Genomic DNA, 23,839 nt, shown 5'->3' on the forward strand with positions numbered 1-23,839 from the left:
CCAGGAAATAGCAAAAAGATAAAAAAAAGAAAAAAGAAAAAAAAAAAAAAAAAAAGCTAGTCCTGTGAAGCCTGTCAGCTGCCACTCTGGGGAGCAGAACCCTCCTGAGGGACGAGACAGAGGAGTCCAAGCTCTAAAGCAGCCTTTCTGGCCAAGACTAGAGAAGTGTTCTGAGCCCCTGGCCCAGAGGGACAGGCAGGTCCAGGGCCAGGTATTGACCCTGGGCTGGCATCCCCAAGGCCGCCGCTCCCAGGAGTCAGGAAGGGGGAGACCTTTACATCCGCTCCTTATGCTGTTTCAGGACAGAACGTGACTTGGAAACACAGTGGTGCCCTGCAAGGGAACTCAGAGTCGCACCACGAGGGGCTGCAGGGGGTGCAGGCTGGGCAGGGACTCTACCCAGGCTGTTCCTGGGTCCTCGGCACAAAGCACAACAGGAGGCCCACCGCCCTCCCTGAGCAAGGGAGCTTCCCTTCGTTCTGTCTTTTTAGGGCCACACCTGCAGCATATGGAACTTCCCAGGCTGGGGTCTAATCGGAGCTATAGCTGCCGGCTTATGCCAGAGCCACAGCAACGCAGGATCCGAGCTGTGTCTGTGACCTGCACCACAGCTCACAGCAACACCGGATCCTTTTAACCCACCGATGGAACCCACATCCTCATAGATACTAGTCAGATTCGTTACTGCTGAGTCATGACAGGAACTCCTGGCATCTTCTCTTCAAAGTGCTTATCAGACTCACTGTACAATGAGGAGGCTGGATTAAATATGAACGAAGACCAAAGAGATACTCGTGTCACGTCGACAGAGCTTTCTGAATTTGCTTCCTCTCTCCTGCCCCCTCCTGAATCTGATTATCTTCTTATATTCACACAGATTTTGTTCACCGATGCATTCCCACTACAGTGAACAAAGTGAAAAAAGCACAATGTTCCTGCTGAAAATCACATTTAACAAACCCCTTTGGGGCAGAAAGGAGTGCACACAGATCAGTCTGTGTGAGGAAGACCTCAGGCCCCAGCCACTCCCCAGCATTAAGCTCTAGTTGAAAGGAGGTGGGTGCCCCAGGCCACATCTATAATGATGGAAGCTTCTCCATCTCTGATTGCAGGCCTGAACCCCTATGAGCCCATAATCATTCTCAAAAGTATGCAAAAGAAACCACCAAAGGCTTAAACAAGAGTACTCCTCTGGATGTCTAAGACGACCAGAGCCACCTCACACCTGCAGGGAGGAGAAATGAACAACGCGCACGGGGGCCTTGGTAATTTTCCTATTTGATGAAAATGAACCATATCTGCTTGTCAGGATGAATCAATCCTGAGGATCCTGAGGATCGGTGTCTAAGACAAGGTATTACAGAATTTATTGACCTAAAACTGATCATTAAAAGGCCTGTCTTCCAATGGGCCCTCCCTGCATGTGTTCATTTTATGCTACATTCTATTTCTTCTGCACTGCACACCCTGGGGCTCACAGGGATAACGAAGCCCTGGGTCCACATGCACGTGGCAGTGGTGAGACCTGGTGGAGGAAGCATGCGAGAATCAGTGCAAGAGGCAGCACCTGTCTATTTCCACCCAAAGTGATGGCCATCGATACACAAGTCTAGGTTCTACTGAAGACACCTTTTATTTTTAGGGCCGCGCCCATAGCATATGGAGGTTCCAAGGCTAGGGGTTGAACTGGAGCTACGGCTGCCGGCCTACACCACAGCCACAGCAACGCCAGGTCCGAGCTGCATTTGCTACCCACACCACAGCTCACAGCAACGCCAGATCCTTAACCCAACCAACTGAGTGAGGTCAGGGCTCGAACCTGTATCCTCATGGATCCTAGTCGGGTTTATAATCACTGAGTCACAACAGAACTCTCTGCACCATTTTTTTCTCTCTGGGGTATGAAACACTAGCTTGGGCTGCGCAAAGAATGCCCCTCCTGTCACAGCATTTGCAAAGCCTCTTCTGGTCAATCATCACACCCCAAGCTGCCGTCTCGTGCACGTGTGTCTCCTCACTTCATGCATGTTCTCTGTGAGGACGAGAGGAGGAGGCCCAGGGGACTCCATCTCCCTAGCAGGCCTATTTCCCTCCTCCAGCTGTGCTGACAAATGCTTGCTTTCAGTCTGGCACCGTCTCTGGTCCTTGGTCACTCAGGCTCAGACCAAGCACCCCAGACCTCTGACGCCAGCAGGTTCTAGCACACACAGCTAAGATGTCCCCTTTGGTTTTTCCTGGGGGTCACTCAGTGGGTGGGGCCATCTAACAGCACATGCCAGGTCCCAGGCCCCCACCTGGCAGAGGGGCAGGCCTGAGTCAGTGTCCTGAGAGGCGTGAGGGAGTCACATTGATGCTATGTCTTCCTCGGCGTCCATGGGGACAGGTTCCGGGAGTCCCTGGGACACCAAAACCTGCAGATGCTCAAGTCCTGTACCCAGGACGGCACAGGGCACACCTCAGCTTGAGGGCTCACCTCGGGGACTGGAGGCACCTGGGCTTGGTGGCTATCTGGGTGCTTGGGAGCTCTGACTTGGCTTCGGAGGACTGGTCCTGACCAGCTTTGTTCTGGGGCTGCGAACCGCTGCCGCTGGAGGTCAGGGGTTACAAAGAGAGCCTCACGACTGCCCAAGCTGACAGGGTCACCAGGTCAGAAGGCTCAGTGGGGTGGCCTTTGGGTGGCTCAAGAAGCTGGCCTGGCTTAGCAGCCACTGGGTAGCCTGGATGGGAAACCTCAGCCATCACCACCACCTCTGCTTCCCCCACCATCACTGCCCATGGGCAGAGAACCTTCTAGAGTATGTGAGCTCACTGACCCCCCGCACAGGCTGTGGGGTCGGCTGGGAGCCTCCAAGGAACAGAGCTGGGGACTCTGCGACCTGCTCGAGGCCAGCAGCCCACACCGCATCTGCTCTGTGCACAAAGGTTCCAAACTGCCTGCCCTGCTCTGCCGCTAGGAAAATGCATCCGCCCCAGGACAAAACTGTAGTCTGGTTTCTGCCACCCCCCACCACCACCACCAGCACTGCAGGCTCCCGCACGCAGCCTCTCGCTGCGGATGTTCTGATTTCCTCTCCAGACTCTGCAGGGCCTGTCACTGCTGCCCAGGGGCTCCACTCTCCCTTTATCTCTCGAAGCTGGAGGAGGCCTCCTTTCCTACAACCACTCACCCTCTGTCCTATTCAATAACCATTCTAGTAACTCAGCCCGCAGTTTTTTCTGCCTTTTTTTTTTTAAGGGCCACACCTGTGGCAATATGGAAGTTTCCAGGCTAGGGGGCAAATGGGAGCTGCAGCTGCTGGCCTACACCACAGCCACAGCAACGGGGGATCCAAGCTGCGCCTGCGACCTGCACCACTGAGCGAGGCCTGGGATCAAACCTGTGTCCTCATGATTACCCGTCAGATTCGTTTCCCCATAGTCACAACGGGAACTCCACCTCGGCCCTTGTTTTAAAACACCTTTGCAGACAGCTTGCTTCAAGTCTTCCAATTAAAAGAAAAAAGAGGGAGTTCCTATCGTGGTTCAGTGGTTAACGAATCCGACTAAGAACCATGAGGTTGTGGGTTCAGTCCCTGGCCTTGCTCAGTAGGTTAAGGATCCAGCGTTGCCATGAGCTGTGGTATAGGTTGCAGATGCGGCTCGGATCCCGAGTTGCTGTGGCTCTGGTGTAGGCCCGTGGCTCCAGCTCCGATTCGACCCCTAGCCTGGGAACCTCCATATGCCGTGGGAGCAGCCCTAGAAAAGGCAAAAAGATCAAAAATAAATAAATAAAGAAAAAAGATACAGCTCCTAAAAAAAAAAAAAAAAAAGTCACCAGCAGCCAGGTAGTGCCATGCCTCAGGAACTTAACCTGCACTTCATTTGGTATAATCTGTGTTAAAACAGTACAGCATTATCTGCCTGGAATGCACTAGAAGCCCTGGGGTAGCGTTTTTTTGCATGAGAGATATTAAATCTGGTCAGAATTCAACAAGAAAGCATCATGTGGGGAAAATCCGTGCCTGTTGGACCCTTGGCTGATCACATTTCAAAGCCTAGCGCTTGGCTAGAGGGCATCTTTCTTTAAAAATAAAGCAATCCTATTACTCAGAGCCTTTGCTGTGTACTGTAGCTTTGAAGGAATTTGAGAGTTTGCAAATTTGAGGTTGAAAATTAAAAACCCATGACTAAAGACTTGAATCCATTTATTCAGGTAAAATGAATATAACTTTGAGAAGTCTGTCCTCATTAGGACCCTTTCAATGTAATCTGTGACCTGGTGTGAGTCAGTTTAACCAGCCTCTTGCCCACGAAAGGAGACCCATTTTCTAAAACAGGATCCATCTCCAAAGTACCCAGGAGAACCAGAGAATGATATTAACTGAAGTGCAATTCTTTCTCAAGAATGCCTCATGGCTTTCTAATCAGTGTTACTTTTCTTTTGCCAGGTTTAGCGTACCCCTTCCCCACCAAAGGCATTAAAATAAACCCTGGCCCCATAGGAGTGATCAAAGTGTCTCCAGTCACAGAGGAATGTCTGCTCCTCCGAGCTTGGGGAGGTTTCTAACTAATGAACCAGAACACCGTCACATGCCTGGCTGCCAAGTAATACATTCAAGTGCTTTCCTAATGAGATTTCTGCAAGGTAACTATAAAACCATAAAAAGCATACTAAGCTTCAGTGAAGCTGAAACATTAAAAAAAAAAAAAAAAACCAAATCCCCTTAAGGGAAAGAAGACAGCAGTTAAAAAGCTGCAGAGAATTCAACAGGTGGAAAAATAAGGCTCAATGATTTCCTATCTGAGCAATGGAGCGGACACAAAGCAGAGCCGTGTAGGATCAAAAAGAAGCCACCTGATGATCTCAAAATCTGACCTTAAATATCATCCTTGCCATGCATTCTTGTCTATTGGTAACATGGACCCATGACAGAACTCCAAATGTCCCCCATTATGAAAAGGAACAGCTCTTCATTTCTAGAACTTCTGTCTGAGAACTGAGGAATAGTCTACACAAATCTTGACTATCAGGATCCCTCTGTTAGAGCCACCACAGTGAGGAACTCTCACGTGACATACTGACCACAACAATGACACCAAGCCACTACCACGAACCACTCTGAAATGGTTTGGGGAAATCTTTCTTTCGCTTCCTGCTCAGCACTGTGCCTTTATCACTTAAGCATGGAGCCCACCAGGACACTGACAAGGCTAGGAGGCCACAAGCCAGCTGCCCGGGTCTGCATTCGTGTGACACTGCGGCTTCAGTGTGTTCCATGCTGGTCTGCCCTGGGTCCTGCTTGGAGGGGTGAAGAGTGGAAGCCACCAGCCACCCTCAAAGACCGTGTGGGACCTGAGAACCAACACAGGTGATGCTTAGAGAAGCGGAGCTGGGGTGGGGCAACCGTGAAGCAGCTTCTAATATGTGACGGGATCCAGGGAGAAATTCTTCATTTTCTTCACAATTTCAATCAAATGCAATCAAACGATGAACTGATTCCAAAGGAAATTTTTTTTTTTTTTTTTTTTTTTTTGGCTTTTTGCTATTTCTTGGGCCGCTCCTGCAGCATATGGAGGTTCCCAGGCTAGGGGTCCAATCGGAGCTGTAGCCACCGGCCTACGCCAGAGCCACAGCAACGCGGGATCCAAGCCGCGTCTGCAACCTACACCACAGCTCACGGCAACGCCGGATCCTTAACCCACTGAGCAAGGCCAGGGACCAAACCCGCAACCTCATGGTTCCTAGTCGGATTTGTTAACCACTGCGCCACGACGGGAACTCCCAAAAGGAAATGTTTTTATTTTTCTTTAAAAAATGTTTTAAAATTTTTATTATAGTTGACTTACAATGTTCTGTCAATTTTTGCTGTACAGCAGTGACCCAGTTATACATATATATTTCTATTATCATTTCTTTCAAAGAGCTAACCTAGCACTGGGAAATGATTAACTCAAGATTAATATTTTTCAAAATGTTACCCTGGATTTATAAAGGAGAAATGATACAAAGTAAGGCATATATTCATGGATATTAAATATCCCCTTCAACGAGCCCACAGAACACAATAAATCAGCCCTCCCCTGGCAGAGGTTCTTTTTAAAGTGTGAGGTAAACACACTTTAAAAAGACAAATAACTGGACTTCCTTTTGTGGCTCAGCAGTTAACAAGACTGACTAGGATTCATGAGGATGCAGGTTCAATCCCTGGCCTTGCTCAGTGGGTTAAGGATCCGGTGTTGTCATGAGCTGTGGTGTAGGTCACAGAAACAGCTTAGATCCCTCATGGCTGTGGCTGTGGTGTAGGCTGGCAGCTGTATCTCCGATTCGACCCCTAGCCTGGGAACCTCCATATGCCACAGGTGCAGCCCTAAAAAGCAAAAAAAAAAAAAAAAAAAGTCAACTGACAGAACAATGACCCTGGCACTCCAAGTCTATCTCAAAGGCTGGGGTGCAGCCTTCAGCTGATTTCTGTCCTCAGCTTTGGTCATCAGGAACGCAGCAGGAAACAGAGCGCAGGGGAAGGACCAGCTCTGTTGTGAACAGGATCCCTGCCTTCAGACACATTCAGGTGATGCCAAGTAACTGAACACTGGGAGCCTCCATTTTCTCACCCACAGGATGGGATAATAACGAGTTCGTAGGCTGCGTCGAACTGCTGTGAAGCATGCCCAGGGCCTCCTGCGCCGCCTGGCACACAGCGAACACTCAGTAACAGTCACTGTTATTTATGATTCCAAAATAATTACTCTGGTATATGCACACTGAGGTATAAGGAACGATTGGCCAACGGGACCTGCTGGGCAGCACAGAGAAGGCCCCCCCGGGATGCCGTGACCATCTACATGGAGAAGACTGAGTGGACGTGTGTACATGTGTAACTGAATCGCCGTGTGGTATGGCAGCAGCTGTCACAAGCTTGTAAACTTACTTTGATAAAACTTAACAAGCAATTATTATTTTATTTTATTTTATTTTTTTCTTGGGCCGCTCCCGCGGCATACGGAGATTCCCAGGCTAGGGGTCCAATGGGAGCTGGAGCCACCAGCCTACGCCAGAGCCACAGCAACGTGGGATCCAAGCCGCATCTGTAACCTACACCACAGCTCACGGCAACGCCGGATCCTTAACCCACTGAGCAAGGGCAGGGACCGAACCCACAACCTCATGGTTCCTAGTCGGATTCGTTAACCACTGCACCACGACAGGAACTCCATCAAGCAATTATCATTATTATTATTATTATTTTTTGTCTTTTTGCCTTTTCTAGTGCCGCTCCCACGGCATATGGAGGTTTCCAGGCTAGGGGTCTAATTGGAGCTATAGCCACCAGCCTACACCAGAGCCACAGCAACTCGGGATCCGAGCCGCGTCTGCGACCTACACCACAGTTCACGGACAATGCCGGATCCTTAACCCACTGAGCAAGGCCAGGGACTGAACCCGCAATCTCATGGTTCCTAGTTGGATTCGTTAACCACTGCGCCACGACGGGAACTCCAACAAGCAATTTTAAAGTGGGACAGGATTTGTTTTCTTGGTTAAGGAGGAGGTGTCACCGTTTCCTCAAAACAACCATATTCCACTGTCACATGTCCTGGTGACCACTCCCTTCTCAGCCAGCCCTGGCCCTCACCTCCCCACCAGCCATGTCAGCAACAGCCACAGCTTGGTCCCTGGCTGACTGCACACCAGGGGCCTCCGGGTGTGTAGCTAGCTTAGCCCCATCCACCCGGTGAGGCTGGAGTTGTGTCCCTGCCTGCAGAGGAGGGAACTGAGGCACAGCAAAGCTGAGTTGGAAGGCAGGAGGCTCATGAATGGTGGTGCCGGCATTCAAAACCAGGCCACATGGTTCTGGGACCCAGGCTGCTCCCCACTACCCCACATCCCCTTCGAGGTGACCTAAACTTCTGCCCTGATGTACCAACCAACCTACATGCAGTCAGCCACTCGGGGCAGTTGGTGGAAAAGTGGTACAAGGTCCAGTGTTTGCTTTCAGCCTTGTCTTCTCAAGCCTGCAGCACAGATCCTCCAGCTCTACATTCCAGAGCTTCATTCCTTATCTCAGTGTCTCCTTTCCCACGAAACACTTTTACCTTTGATGGGCCAGTGGTGTAAACATGCATCTCCCACTCAGTCACAAGTCCAGGGTTTAAAACCGTGGCCCTACCAAGTTCCTCTGATCTGCGCTCGTGATGCAGGCCAGGTCCTGCAGGGCAGGCTAATCCCGAGCTTACAGAGAGCCCTGAGCACAGCTAGGCATTTCAGAAATGTGCCTGGATGATGAGAAGAGGTTTCTCTAACAGTGGAAAGTTCCATCCCCACTCCCACCCCACCCCTGCTGGTCTGGGAGCTGCCCCCTGGGCAGAGTTGGTACCCAATCCTCCTGGCCCAATTTGAGGTCTCCAGCCGCCCATTTCCTCCTGTCCGGCACCCAGGAGTCCTGCCCCTCCTTAGGGCGAGAGAAAAACAACCCTGCTGTGTCCATGCAAGGAGGACTCCTCATGCCAGCCCCAGGAGAAACACAGAGCCACTAGCTTCGTTTCAAGAGCATCCTTGCTGCTGTCTTCTTGCCCCCTTTTCAAGCAACATGTCTCACTTCCTTGTGATTTTCTTTTTCTCTTAAAACCCAGACCCACTGCAGATGAGTCACTGCATTTTGTGCTAGAATTCACACCCCGCTGTGCTCCATTAGGAAAAGCCCTTTCTGCCCACCTTTCAACGAGATGCAAAGAACCGTTTCAGTTTCTAGTAGAACGGCCGGGGGGGAGCAGCACCTTGCTTACCTCCACGTTACACATTAACACAATTCTCCTTGCAGAGGGGCTTCAAGGTGAGCACACTTGAAAAAGTCAAATAACTGCCTTGGCACTCAAAGGTCAACATAAGTGCTGCGATGCAGCCTTCTGCTGAATCCTGTGCCCAAGCCTCTGTTTTCAGGAGTGTCATAGAAAGGGGAATGCAAGGGAAAGGTGATTGAAAAAAATCATCACGCCAAGAGAAAGCAAGCCCCCCAAGTCAAGCTTTCTATGAGCCCCTTCCCAAGCTCATCCTGCTGCAATCTCTTATCTTTGCTTTGCTCTCTCATACCTGTGCTGTTGTTCTCACTAATAACAATAATTGCTAATAATAAAAAAGGACTACAACCCTCACCATCACCACTAACACTGCCTCCACCACCGGTGCTGGGCTTATTACATGCCGGACACATGGTATTTCAGGAAACTTGTGCAAGGAGCCAGTAAGGTGTTTACGCTGCTTAGCCCAGTTTTCAGGCAAGAAATCACAGGCTCTGAGAAGTTAAGTACCTTGCACAGAGAGTATCAGTGGCAGGGCCAGGATTCTGTGGGAGGTTTACTCCAGAACTTTCATTCTGACCATGATGCCCAGTTTTTGGAGTGACGGCCCATTGGCATGGCCCTTTCCAACCCGAGGAGCCCACCACGGGGCTTGGAGGGCACTTGAATGATTGATTGAATGAATGAAGGAAGGAAGGAATACATGAATGCACAAAGCCACAAATCAGTGAATGGGCTTTCTGAAGACTAGCTTTTTAAAATAACGTTTTCTCTCTTGCTCTCAGTGAGAAAAGCAAGAATTGTCTCAAATTGAGTAGGGGAATACTCATGACTTCAAAATGCGATCTTTTCTCCACCTGCTTAAAATTCAACAGAGAGGAACTGATACAACTGCCTTCTGCCCACACTGGGGCTCAGTGCTCCTGGCCACAGGGAGATGTCTGAAATAACTGAGGTGGACAATTCAAAAGGATCTTGGTTGCAGACACATGAAGGGCTTCACTCAAGTTAACATCAACGTCTCTTCTTCCTCGACCGAACTCCCCTCCTCCTGCTTAAAGGGAGCTTGCTGAGTGATGTTTACTCTCCCTACTTTTTATTCATAACCAGGGAGGGAGAAGGCCAGTCTTTACTCCGTCCCCCAGAAAACTCAAGGAGAAAAACCAAACAGCCAACAGGCAGGGAAGGGCTCAAGACGCTGGATCACAGCACCCATGAACACACTTCAGGTCGCAGACATACGCTTTCTTGTCCCTCATGAAGGGGACATGTGTGCTGGCTCCCTGCTCTTCCATCTCTCCTCCCTGTCCTGGGCCAACATGCCCAGAATTCCTTGGCGGGCTGAGGATGCTGAGAGGTGCCATCTGGTCCACGTGCCCTTTCCTCCTGGAAGTCAATGCCCAGGGCCCCTTTCATTAGCACAGGGAGGGAGCATCCCAAACGGGGAACTAAACATGGGCCCTGAGTAGTCCCTTCTGGAGACAGGAACCAGGGAAACCAGCCCTTCTGCCCAGCTTAGCCCTAAACGTGCTTGGCAGGCACTCTGAACTGCCTGACCTCGCAGTTCCCAGCCCTCCCCTCCCTGGCCTGCACTAGCTACGGGTTCCAGTATGAACGCCTGTCAGGGCATTAAAACTGGCCGCTGCTAAAATGCTTAGGAATGACGGAAGTAGGAAGCTGATGTTTAGATTCATTCCCCCCCTCACACCACAGGCTGCATAGTTTCCCCTCAGAAAGGAAAACATTCTTGACCTGTGTTTAAGTGTTTATCAGAAGCTGTCTGGACTCGCAGAGGCTCTGAAGTCACTCGCAGTATTAGTCACATCCTTCGTGGTGTGTGGTGTGACCCTCCCATCAGCCTAGGGAGTGCCTGGACTTCGTGCAGAAACCATCTGGTGCTGGGGGCGTCCGTGGTCCCCAGGGGCCTTCATTGCGCCCAAACGCAAGCAGAGGCTGAGCACGGAACTCAACCTCCTCTGGGCCGTAGGGCTTTGGTTCTCAACACCTATGAAAACAAATCCTCTTGGTTCTGTGGATCCTGAGGGGCCCTGATTTTAAAACAAGGCCCTAGCGTGGAGCCTGGAACCAGCAGAGGTTCGAGGTCCCCGGCACAAATTGTGGGGTCACTGTTGAGTTTCATCTTTGCTCCAACACACTCCTGGGTGTGAGAGAGAGAGAGAGAGGTTTGACTGGGCCCACAGAAAGCGCATGCTCAGGTAGGACAAGTGGGTTTTGTTGCCAGTTGTCACCACAGGCAGGTCGCACACTGTACCTGGTCCCCAGGCTTTTCATCTTTAAAATGGCAAGTTTGAAGCAATCACCCAGGAGGTCTTTCAGGGGTCGAAAATCGTTTCTGATTTTTTGTCTCTAGTGTCTAAAGTCAAGGAAATAGGTGTCAGCTTCAGCCCAATGGCATCAGAAACAACAAGAGAGACTCTCCTGAAAGGAAACCTGAGTCTGCAAAGGACACTCCGGAACTTTCCTTCTTAGACCAGTGTGGGCCTTAAACTGGGGTCCCAAAGAGCCCATCCAGTGCTGGAGCTTTGGAGCTGTCACGTTTGCGATCTTGTAGCCTGGATGACACATGCAAGAGGGCAGTGGGTGGTTAATGGCGAACTGAAACACCACTTGAGAATCATTCTAGATCTATGAGTCTACACTTCAAATCGAATTATACTGTTGGTAATTAAAGAAGGGAAAGAAAATACTTTCACGAATTTAGCTGCTTTCCTCATGTCACATGGGAAACACCAATGCTGCAATGGTACAGTTTTTTAAAAAAATACTTTGTTGGAGTTTAAAAAATATAAAGGTGCATATGCTCATCAAAATCGTTTATGATAAAAAACGCTCAAAGTGGGTGTAGCGTCTCAACACTGCGAATCAACTATATGTCGACAAAACTTTAAAAAATGGAAAAACTAACAACGAAGTGGGCATAGAGGGAACATACTTCAACATGATAAAAACCACATGATAAGCCCACAGCTCACATATGCAATGGTGAAAAACTGAAAGCTTTTCCTCTAAGATTATGAACCAGACAAAGATGTCCACCCCTGTCATGCTTCTTCAACACAGTGCTGGTAGTTCCAGCCAGAGAAATTAGGCAAGAAAAAGAAAGACAAGATCCAAATCAGAGAGGAGGAAGCAAAACTGTCACTATTCACAGATGACATAGTGTTATACATAGCAAACCTAAAGACGTCACCAAAAACCTTAGAATAAATTCATTAAAGTTGTAGGACACAAAATAAATATACAAAAATCAGTTGCATTTCTATGTACCAACAATGAACTATGAGAAAGAAATTAAGATCAATACAATTTATAACAGTATTAAAAAGAATAAAATTCTTAGGAATATATTTAACCAAGGAGGTGAAACATCTGTACACTGAAAACTATAAGACGCCAAAGAAAGAAACTGAAGAAAATACAAATAGATGACAAGATAGCTCTTGTCCATGGATTAGAAAAATTAATATTGTTAAATTGTACATACTGCCCAAAGCAATCTATAGGTTCAATGTAATCCCTATCAAAATAGTATTTTTCACAGAAACAGAAAAAGCAATCCTGGAGTTCCTGTCGTGGCGCAGTGGTTAACGAATCCGACTAGGAACCATGAGGTTGCGGGTTCGGTCCCTGCCCTTGCTCAGTGGGTTAACGATCTGGCGTTGCCGTGAGCTGTGGTGTAGGTTGCAGACGCGGCTCAGAGGTTAGGATCCCGCGTTGCTGTGGCTCTGGTGTAGGCCGGTGGCTACGGTGGCTACAGCTCCGATTCAGCCCCTAGCCTGGGAATCTCCATGTGCCGCGGGAGCGGCCCAAGAAATAGCAACAACAACAACAACAACAACAAGAGACAAAAGACAAAAAAAAAAAAAAAAGAAAAAAAAAGAAAAAGCAATCCTAAAATTTGTATAGAACCACAAAAAAAAACCCTGAATAGCAAAGTGATCTTGAGAAAGATAAGAAAGCTAGAGGCCTCATGCTTCCTGATTTCAAACTATATTACAAAGCTGTAGTAATCAAATCAGTACGGTATTGGCATAAAAACAGACACATAAATCAATGGAACAGAACAGAAGGCCCAGAAATAAACCCATACATTTATGGTCAATTAATTTATGACAAAGGAGCCAAGAATATACAATGGGAAAAGGACAGTCTCTTAAAACAACTGTCTTGGGAAAATTGGACAGCCAAATGCAAAAGAATGAATCTGGACCATCATCTTAGGCAATACACAAAAATTAACTCAAAATGAATTAAAGACTTGAATATAAAAACTGAAATTAGATGGCCAAGCACAGATGCTCAACATCACTGATTATCAGAGAAATGCAAATCAAAACCACTATGAGATCACTACCTCACACCAGTCAGAATGGCCATCATTAGTAAGTCCACAAATAACAAATGCTGGAGAGGTGTAGATAAAAGGGAACCTTCCTATACTGTTGGTGGGAATGTCAATTGGTACAACCACTATGGAAAACATAGTGGACTATGGAGGTTCCTCAGAAGACAAAAGCAGAACTACCATATGATCCAGCAGTCCCATTCCTGGGCATTTATCTGGACAAAACTACAATTCAAAAAGATATCCACACCCCTATATTTAGAGCAGCACTATTCACAATAGCCAAGACATGGAAACAACCTAAATGTCCATCAACACATGAACAAATTAAGAAGATGTGGTATATATACACAATGGAATACTACTCAGCCATAAAAATGAACAAAATAATGCCATTTGAAGCAACATGCACCGAACTAGAGACTCTTATACTAAGTGAAGTTAAGTCAGAAAGAGAAAAACAAATATCATATGATATCACTTCTATGTGAATTCTAAAATACAGTACAAATGAAACTTTCCACAGAATAGAAACTCATGGACTTGGAGAACAGACTTGTGGTTGCCAAGGGGGAGGGGGAGGGAGTGGGATGGACTGGGAGTTTGGGGTTAATAGATGCAAACTATTGCATTTGGAGTGGATAAGCAATGAGAAAGATCCTGCTGTGTAGCACAGGGAACTGTATCTAGTCACCTTTTTTTTTTTTTTTTTTGTCTTTGTGCCTTTTCTAGCGATGCTCCCGCGGCATATGGAGGTTCCCAGGCTAGGGGTCGAATCGAAGCTGTAGCTGCTGGCCTACACAAGAGCCAGAGCAACAAGGGATCTGAGCCGCGTCTGCAACCTACACCACAGCTCACGGCAACGCCAGATCCTTAACCCACTGAGCAAGGCCAGGGATTGAACCTGCAACCTAATGGTTCCTAGTCAGATTCGTTAACCACTGTGCCAGGACAGGAACTTCTCTAGTCACTTATGATGGAGGATAATGGGAGACAAAGAATGTCTGTGTATATATATATGTGTGTGTGTGTGTGTGTGTGACTGGGTCACTTTGCTGTACAGTAGAAAATTGATGGAACACTCTAAACCAACTATGATCGAAAAAATAAAAATCACTATAAGAAAAAAAAAACTAAAATCTCTAGAAGAAAACACATGGGGTAAACCCCTTGACATTGGTCTCATTAATGATTTTTCAAATCTGACACCAAAAGTAAAAATAAAGAAGTGGGACCATCTCAAGCTCCTACACAGCAAAGAAAACCATCAACAAAATGAAAAGGTAACTTATCAAATGGGGCAAAATATTTGCAAATCATAATATCCAACAAGGGGTTAATACCCAAAACATATAAAGAATTCATATAACTCTGTAACAAAAACCAAAACAATCTGATTGAAAAATAGGCAGAGGGGAATTCCCATTGTGGCGAAGCAGAAACAAATCCAACTAGGAACCATGAGGTTGCAGGTTTGATCCCTGGCCTCACTCAGTGGGTTAAGGATCCAGCCTTGCCATGAGCTGTGGTGTAGGTCACAAATGCGGCTTGGATCTGGTATTGCTATGGCTCTGGTGAAGGCCAGCGGCAACAGCTCCTATTAGATCCCAAGCCTGGGAACCTCCATATGCCGTGGGTGTGGCCCTAAAAATACAAAAGACAAAAAAAAAAAAAAAAAAAAAAAAAGAAAAGAAAAGAAAAAAGAAAAATAGGCAGAGGATCTGATGAGACATTTTTCCAAAGAAGACATACAGATGGCCAACAAGTACCTGAAAAGTGCTCAATATCACTAATCAGGGGAATGGAGATCAAAACCACGATAAGCTATCACTTCCTACCTGTTAGAAAGGCTACTATCAAAAAGGACAAGAAATAACAAATGTTGGTGAGGATGTGGAGAAAAGGCAACCCTTGCGCACTGCTGGTGGGAATGTAAATTGGTATAGCCGCTACGGAAAAAATATGAAGTTCCCTCAAAAAATTAAAAATTAGAGTTCCCTGGTGGCCTAGCAGTTAAGGATCTGGCATTGTCACTGCTGTGGCACAGGTTCATTCCCAAGCCCTATAACCTATGCATGCTGTGGGCACAGCCAAAAAAGCTTAAAAATATAACTACCATATGATCCAGCAATTCCACTTGTGGGTATTTATGTGAAAAAAACAAAATTACTAACTTGAAAATATATGCACCTCTATGTTATTTAAACTAGCCAAGATATGGAAGTAATCTAAGTGTCCACTGGTGGATGAATGGATTAAGATATGGCATGTACATGTACAATGGAATACTACTCAGCCATAAAAAGGAAATCTTACCATTTGTGATAGGATGGATGGACTTCGAAGGCATTATGCTTAAGCGAGATAAGACAAATACAATATGATCTCACTTGTAGGTAGAATATAAACAAACAGGAGTTCCTGTTGTGGCGCAGCAGAAACAAATATCCAACTAGCACCCATGAGGGTGTGGGTTTGATCCCTGGCCTCGCTCAGTAGGTTTAGCAAAAAATAAATAAATAAAACAAAAAATGGAATCAAAGATACAGAGAACAGACTGTAGCTGCCAGAGGTAAGGGGTGGGCAAAAGGCACAAATTTCTAGTTGTAAAATAAATCATGGGGGGGTTCCCATCGTGGCTCAGTGGTTAACGAATCTGACTAGGAACCATGAGGTTGTGGGTTTGATCCCTGGCCTCGCTCAGTGGGTTAAGGATCTGGTGTTGCCATGAGCTGTGGTGTGGGTCACAGATGTGGCTCAGATCCCGCATTGCTGTGGCTCTGGCGTAGGCCGGTGGCTACAGCTTCAATTAGACCCCTAGCCTGGGAACCTCCATATGCTGTGGGTGCAGCCCTAGAAAAGGCAAAAAATAAATAAAATAAAATAAAAAGTCATAGGGATGTAATATACAGCACAGCACTACAGTCAGTAATATACTGCTGCAGTTAGTATACTGCTAATACTGCTATAGTTAGTATCCTGATATAGTTAGCAATACTGCTACAGTTAAAACTGCTATAGTTAGTATACTGTTACAGTGAGTATACTGCTACAGTTAATACTGCTACAGTTAGTAATACTGCTATAGCTAGTATACTGACTTTTAAGACCCACTTTTAGTATAGTTAGCAATACTGCTATAGTTAGTATACTGCCACAGGTAGTAATACTGCTACAGTTAAGTATACTGCTATAGTTTGTACACTACTATAGTTAGCTATACCGCTATAGTTATTAATACTGCTATAGTTAGTAATACTGCATTTGAAAGCTGCTAAGAAAGTGGTTCTTAAAAGTTCTCATCACAAGAAAAAATCATAGCTATGTGTGGTGATGCACATTAACCAGACTTACTGTGGTGGTTCTTCACAATATATACAAACATTGAGTCATTATGTTGTACACCTGAAATTTATATGCCAATTATACCCAAATTTAAAGAACCTTTAATAAAAATGACCGTCACTGGGAGTTCCCGTTGTGACGCAGCAGAAATGAATCTGAACCATGAGGTTGTGGTTCGATCCCTGGCCTCGTTCAGTGTGTTAAGGATCCAGCATTGCTGTGAGCTGTGGTGTAGGTTGCAGATACGGCTTGGATCTGGTATAGCTGTGGTTGTGGTGTAGGAGGATTGGACCCCTCCGATTGAACTTCCACATGCCGTGGGTGTGGCCCTAAAAAGCAAAATAAATAAAATAAATAAATGACCGTAAGTCTCATTATGTGATACTAAATAAGCTATTATAAAACAGTTGGGGTTGGAAGGAATCTTAAAAGTCATCCAGTTCAACTCTCAAACTAGATACAAAAGCCTGCTAACAGCTTATATTCTGTGCCTGAACACTTCCAGAGACCCTCACCCATGGTCCCCAAACCCATTGCTGAATCACTGTTGTTATTACAAAGTTCTTCCTCAGATGAACAGAAACTAGGCTTCCTACAACTTCCACCATGGATGACAGCTCCACCCTCCAAAACATGATGGAATAAGTTAGATTGTTTTTCTTTTTTTTTTTTTTTTAATGTTCACATAAGTTTATATTTATTATTATTATTATTTGTGTGTGTGTGTGTGTGTGTCTTTTTGCTATTTCTTGGGTCGCTCCCGCAGCATATGGAGGTTCCCGGGCTAGGGGTCTAATTGGAGCCGTAGCCACCAGCCTACGCCAGAGCCACGGTAATGCAGGATCCAAGCCGCGTCTGCGACCTACACCACAGCTCACGGCAATGCCAGATCCTTAACCCACTGAGCAAGGCCAGGGACTGAACCCGCAACCTCATGGTTCCTAGTCGGATTCGTTAACCACTGTGCCACGACAGGAACTCCTATATTTATTATTTTTATCTTTTTCCATTTTAGCTGGTTTACAGTGTTCTGTCAATTTCCTACTGTACAGCATGGTGACCCAGTTACACATACATGTATACATTCTTTTTTCTCACATTATCATGCTCCATCATAAGTGACTAGATCTATTTCTCTGTGCTATACAGCAGGATCTTATTGCTTATCCACTCCAAATGCAATAGTTTGCATCTATTAACCCCAAATTCCCAATCCATCCCACTCCCTCCTCCTCCCTCTTGGCAACTACAATTATGTTCTCCAAGTCCATGATTTTCTTTTTCTTAAAAAAATTATTATTTAACAGTTATTTCCCCAATACAATTTTTTTCCAACTGTACAGCATGGTGACCCAGTTACACATACACATTCTATTTTTGCACATTCTCATGCTCCATCATAAGTGCAAGTCCATGATTTTCTTTTCTGTGGAAAGGTTCATTTGTGCTGTATATTAGATTCCAGATATAAGTGATATACGGTATCTGTCTTTCTCTTTCTGACTTACTTCACTTACTATGAGAGTCTCTAGTTTCATCCATGTTGCTGCAAATGGCATTGTTTTGTTCTTTTTTTATGGCTGAGTAGTATTTTTTTTTAATGTTAGACTGCTTTTCAACAAGATGAAAACAAAGTACATGCTTGTAACAATTAAAATATACAAGCATATAAAGAGGCAGTAAACTGTCTAGTTTAATCTCATAATACTAACCTCCAATAACCCATGTTAAGTTTATACATACATATAAATAGCATGAAAGCTTTAATTTAAAAAAATAAATTTTAATTTTTAAAAAAGTTTTAATTTTATTGGTATATAGTTGATTTACAGTGTTGTGTTAGTTTCAGGTGTATAGCAAAGAGATACAGTTATACATATATCTATCCTTTTTCAGATTTTTTTTTCCCCAAATCGGTTATTACAGAACATGAAGCAGAGGAGATCCTGTCATGGCTCAGCAGAAACAAATCTGGCTAGCATCCATGAGGACACAGGTTCAATTCCTGGCCTTGCTCAGTGGGTTAAGAATCCATGCTGCCATGAGCTGTGGCACAGGATGCAGATGAGGGTCAGATCTGGCGCTGCTGTGGCTATGGTGTGGGCCAGCAGCTGTAGCTCCAATTCAACTCCTAGTCTGGGAACCTTCATAGGCCGAGGGTGTTGCCCTAAAGAGACAAACAAAAAAGACTATTAAGCAGAGTTCCCTGTGCCACAGAGTAGGTCCTTACTGGTTATTTATAATCTTTTTCCTAATTTTTTTTTCTTTTTAGGGCTGCATGCACGGCATATGGAGGTTCCCAGGCTAGGGGTCTAATCAGAGCTATACCTGCCGGCCTACACTGCAGCCACACCAGATCCGAGCTGCATCTGTGACCTACACCACAGCTCACGGCAACGCCAGATCCTTAACCCACTGAGCGAGGGCAGGGATCGATCCCGAAACCTCATGGCAACTAGTGGGATTTGTTTCCACTGTGCCATGATGGGAACTCCGCCATCGTGAATTTTTTACTAAATTTTTCTATTTAGAGTTCTAATCCATCTTGACTCTCAAACTAGATACAGAAGTCTGCTCTCTAACAGCTTATGGTTCTCTGTGGACTGAAGAAGGGGACTGACTTTGTCCTTTGGCCAATACTTTGCATTAAAAAGCATTACATAAAATGCAAATTCTTTTAAGAATTTTTTTTTTTTTTTTTTTTTTTTGTCTTTTGTCTTTTTGTTGTTGTTGTTGCTATTTCTTGGGCCGCTCCCGCGGCATATGGAGGTTCCCAGGCTAGGGGTTGAATTGGAGCTGTAGCCACCGGCCTACACCACAGCCACAGCAACGAGGGATCCGAGCTGCGTCTGCAACCTACACCACAGCTCACGGCAATGCCGGATCGTTAACCCACTGAGCAAGGGCAGGGACCGAACCCGCAACCTCATGGTTCCTAGTCGGATTCGTTAACCACTGCGCCACGACGGGAACTCCTCTTTTAAGAATTTATTTTAATGCACACTATACATTAAAATAGAAATATATTCTACCATCCATTTCATGTGCTATTAAAGTATCTTGAATTGACCAAAAAAATAAAGATAGTAACTTGCTTGTTATAACTTCCTTGTTCTGTTTCCCACTTTTTTTTTTTAACCTTCCCACTGTAAAATTTTTAAATATTTATGTAATTGGTACTAAGTTGCTCCCTAGGAGGATTACTTGACAAGAGACCCAACTGCTTCTTGAGACATTCTACTTAGACAATAAAATTATGTCACAGGCTTAAGTATGGCTAATTATACTTTTATGTATTATAGTCTAGGAACCTTAAAGATAGAAATCATACCTATACCCTGCCATAATTCAAGGGATATTTTGATATTTTAGGTAGTCAGTAATACTCATTTAAGAAGAGCATGTATCTAGTTTATCCCTGAGGATCGAGGGTATTTTTGGAAAGAGGCGCAAACACAACTGCTGATGTCCCCATGCTGACTATCTGGCTGGTGCACCAACATGCCCACCAAGTGTGATGAACAGAGTTCCCCCAGACTCAGAGGGACTGCAGCCTTGAAGCTCGGAGGCCACAATGCACCTGGGCACAGCAGCATGGCATGTACTGCTGGTTATCTGCCCTCCTCCTTGCTGGCAGACCCAACTTCAGTCTCTCATGGGACACAAGAAGGTTAATCCTCAAATGACAAATGACGACAGATGTCAGCCAACCAGCGTGTCCCACTGCTCTTGGCCATGGCGGATCCAGGCACACGTGTGGGGCCCAGTCCTGGCTGGTGAGACCCAAAGATGGAAGTGCTGGAGCATTTCTGAGAACAGTTCTCCTGGTAGCGATGTGGAACCTGCAAGAACACAGGATCCTCCTCTTTCTCCCACTGTCCTTGAGCCTTCTTGCAAGCACGAGGACTCAAATCCCTTCCCCAGCTCTGATCTGCCTTTGTCTTTCTCCATCTCTATTGTCTCTTTCCTGCTCAATTTTGGTTCTACTTCTAGAAGTCTCTCCGTCATGAGGGATCCTATCTGGGAGTGCTGGAATTTTCCTGTGATCAGATTTGTCATCCCCTCAGGCCTCCCTTCTGCTCCTTCCATGAAGCTGATGTCATGCAGGTCATGTAGCCCCTCGGCCCCCCAGGCGCTTGATTAAACCCACTTATATTCTGGATTCACAGGCCTAGTCTGTTACCTTTCATGTGGTAAATGCTGTCCATGGTTTCAGCTTAGGGATCTAGTAGACTTATTTTTATTTTTTCGAATTGTGGTAAACACACAACATAAAACTTATTGCCTCAGCATTCTGTAAGGACACAGTGCAGTGGGGGTCAAGTGTATTCCCATGGTTGTGCAACAGTCTCCGGAGCTCTTTCATCTTACAAAACTGAAACTCTAGACCCATTAAACAACTCCCCACTCCCTTCTCCCAGTTCCTGGCAACCATCTCCTAGTGGCTCTGTTTTTAGGAGGAGACTGAATTCAGGGAGATCAACCAACTCTGCTGCTGCCACGGCCCCACCGTTAAACTGTGACTCCCGGGGATGCGGCCTGTGTCCCACACCCAGAAGGCACCCACATATGTAACCAACGAAGGAGTCACTGGTAACCCCCGAACCTCTGGTGGGTGAAAGAAGGCTTTCTTGTACTCATTGAAGTGACAGATGGTTAACATCAAAGTTGCCATCATTACCTGGACTAATGCCTTTCCAGGTTGATGGGCAACTTGAGCTTCCTGACAGCACAGCACTGCCAACTCCTGATGACTCAGCTGCCGCAGGGCAGGAGAACACACCAGCGCAAATGGACGCTGACTTTAAAGGACTTCCTATTTTTTTTTCTTTTTAGGGCCATACTCCGGGCATATGGAAGTTCCCAGGCTAGGGGTCAAATCAGAGCTACAGCCGCTGGCCTACACCACAGCCACAGCAACATGGGATCCGAGCCGAGTCTGCAGCCTACATCACAGCTCACAGCAAGGTCGGATCCTTAACCCACTGAGCGAGGCCAGGGATCAAACGTGCAACCTCATGGTTCCTAGCCGGATTCGTTTCCACTGAGCCACAGTGAGAACTCCAAGGACTTTCTATTTTTGCTGTGCATGGATTTGCTGTGGCAGATTTCCTTACTAATGATGTCTGGTTCAGGCTAACTCTATAACGTAAGAGGTTCTAGGCGCTACTTGCTGGTAGTGATGTGAACGGAAGGTGTGCCTATTAAAAAGCAAACATCTGACACAGATGTACACAAAGCAGGAACTAGGCATGGCAGAGGGTTGTTGCTATAGCCACTGGTGAAATCAAAGGGAATAAGGTCTTACAGTCATACTCGGCCTTATACTTACAAAGAGCCTTCAAGCCCATGACCTCATTTATTTCCTGTAACCCTAACCCTTGAATTCAGGATCTGGTAGCACCGTGTTACATGTGAGGAAACAGACAGGCCGGGGGCAATAAATTAACGTGCTCACAATCACACCTTTAGTCAGTGTACAACAGGACTCTGACTCTAGTCTTCTAAGACTAATGTTTTTGTTTTTTTTTTCTTAATTTTTGCTGTTGTTTGCTTGTTTATTTTTGTCTTTTTAGGGCCACACCCCATGGCATATGGAGGTTCCCAGGCTAGGGGTCTAATTGGAGCTGTTGCTGCTGGCCTACGCCACAGCCGCAGCAACACCAGATCCGAGCCTCATCTGCAACCTACACCACAGCTCACGGCAACACCGGATCCTTAACCCACTGAGTGAGGCCAGGGATGGAACCTGCAACCTCATGGTTCCTAGTCGGATCCATTTCCGCTAAGCCACAACGGGAACTCCAATGTTTTTTATTTTTTAAATAATTTTATAAAAATCTGTTGTATTCATAGGTTATACCCACCCTTTTCATTCCTAAACCATATAATCACATGTTCTCTTTTTAAAATGTATATTTTGTTGTTATTTTTTAATTGAAGTATAATAGACCGACAATGCTAGGCTAGTTTCAGGCACACGGCAGAGTGACTTGTTGTAGATTAGGATTTTTTAGAACACTACTGTTATACCTGAAGAGTGTAGTGACAATGCTATGTCATAGCCCTCGCTGGAAGAAGGCAGGGTACAAATTATAAATGTCTAAGACAAGGAAGTCCTGGACTTTGTCTTGAACTTTTGTTAGAATAGCCCTTATTTTCTCCATACAAACGCTCCCTGTAACTACTCCCACCCCTGGTTCTGCCTGCATCCTGGATTTGACCACATCTCTAGGCATCCCTGCAGAGCTGAAAGACAGAAAAAGAGGGAAGAAGAGAAGTACCAGCATGACATTCAGAGCATCAGCATGACTAATGAGGCCAACGACCAGACGGTGAGCCCCTACTGTGGGTGCTTGGCACCAGGCTCGAAGCCAACCATGCAAAGTGGGCAATACTGTCCCCACTTTACAGATGACAAAACCAAGGTTCAGAGAAGTAACTTGCCCAAGATCACGCATTTACTAAGTGGGGGGTAGGGGTGGGTGGGAACTAGAACACCATGCTCTCAAACAGTAATTTCTGCTATAGGTATAATAAGATAAAAACATTACAACAACTAAGAAGTTCTCTGTACTTAGACCTGAGGATGAACTGAAGTTCATCTTTATACAGTCTATGAAAACTCTAAGTATGCTTGTTTACTATGTATTTTTGCAGGCTTTATCCACAAACAATTTTTAAAAACCCACTTTTGAATCTTAAATTGGTACAGTCACTATGGAAAACACTATGGAGTTTCCTCAAAAAACTAAAAACAGAGTTGCCATAAGATCCAGCAATCCAACCCTTGGGCATATATCAGGATAAAATTATAATTCCAAAAGATACATGCACCCCAATGGTCACTGTAGCACTATTCGCAATAGCCAAGACATGGAAACAACCTAAATGCCCACTGACAGATAAACGGATAAGGAAGAAGTGGCATAAATACATAATAGACTACTACTCAGCCATAACCAAGAATGAAATAATGCCATTTATAGCACCATGGGTGCAACTAGAGATTATCATTGTAAGTGAAATAAGAAAGAGAAAGACAACTACTATATGATATCATTTACATGGGGAATCTAAACTATGACAGAAATGAACTTATCTACAAAACAGACTTGTGGTTGCCAAGAGGGGGTAGGGGTGGGGGAGGGATGGATTGGGAGTTTGGGATCCACAGATGCAAACTCTTTTAAAGAAAATCAGTAAACAGCAAGATCCTACTGTATAGCACATGGAACTATAGTCAATATCCTGAGATAAACCATAAAAAGAACATAAAAAAGAACGAACGCGCACACGCGTGTGTGTATATAACTAAATCACTGCTGTACAGCAGAAATTAATACTGTAAAT

The 23,839-nt window shown here is 45.6% G+C and overlaps 1 protein-coding gene and 1 long non-coding RNA gene across 2 annotated transcripts in view; both read right to left on the bottom strand.

Annotated features, from left to right (window-relative positions):
* IGFBP7 (insulin like growth factor binding protein 7) overlaps nt 1-23,839 on the bottom strand; it is a 74,753-nt gene that overhangs the window by 31,235 nt on the left and 19,679 nt on the right.
* On the bottom strand, nt 19,005-23,157 carry LOC146400815 (uncharacterized). Its single transcript, XR_014812604.1, has 2 exons — nt 19,460-23,157; nt 19,005-19,160 (listed from the first exon to the last, which is right to left on the bottom strand). It is a non-coding gene; the product is annotated as an uncharacterized LOC146400815 (long non-coding RNA).

The sequence above is a fragment of the Sus scrofa genome, chromosome 8 (genome assembly GCF_054392235.1).
Source record: "Sus scrofa isolate SSC_HxYL_T2T_F1_AM1 chromosome 8, Sscrofa_HxYL_maternal_Yorkshire_Landrace_v2.0, whole genome shotgun sequence".
Taxonomy (NCBI): domain Eukaryota; kingdom Metazoa; phylum Chordata; class Mammalia; order Artiodactyla; family Suidae; genus Sus; species Sus scrofa.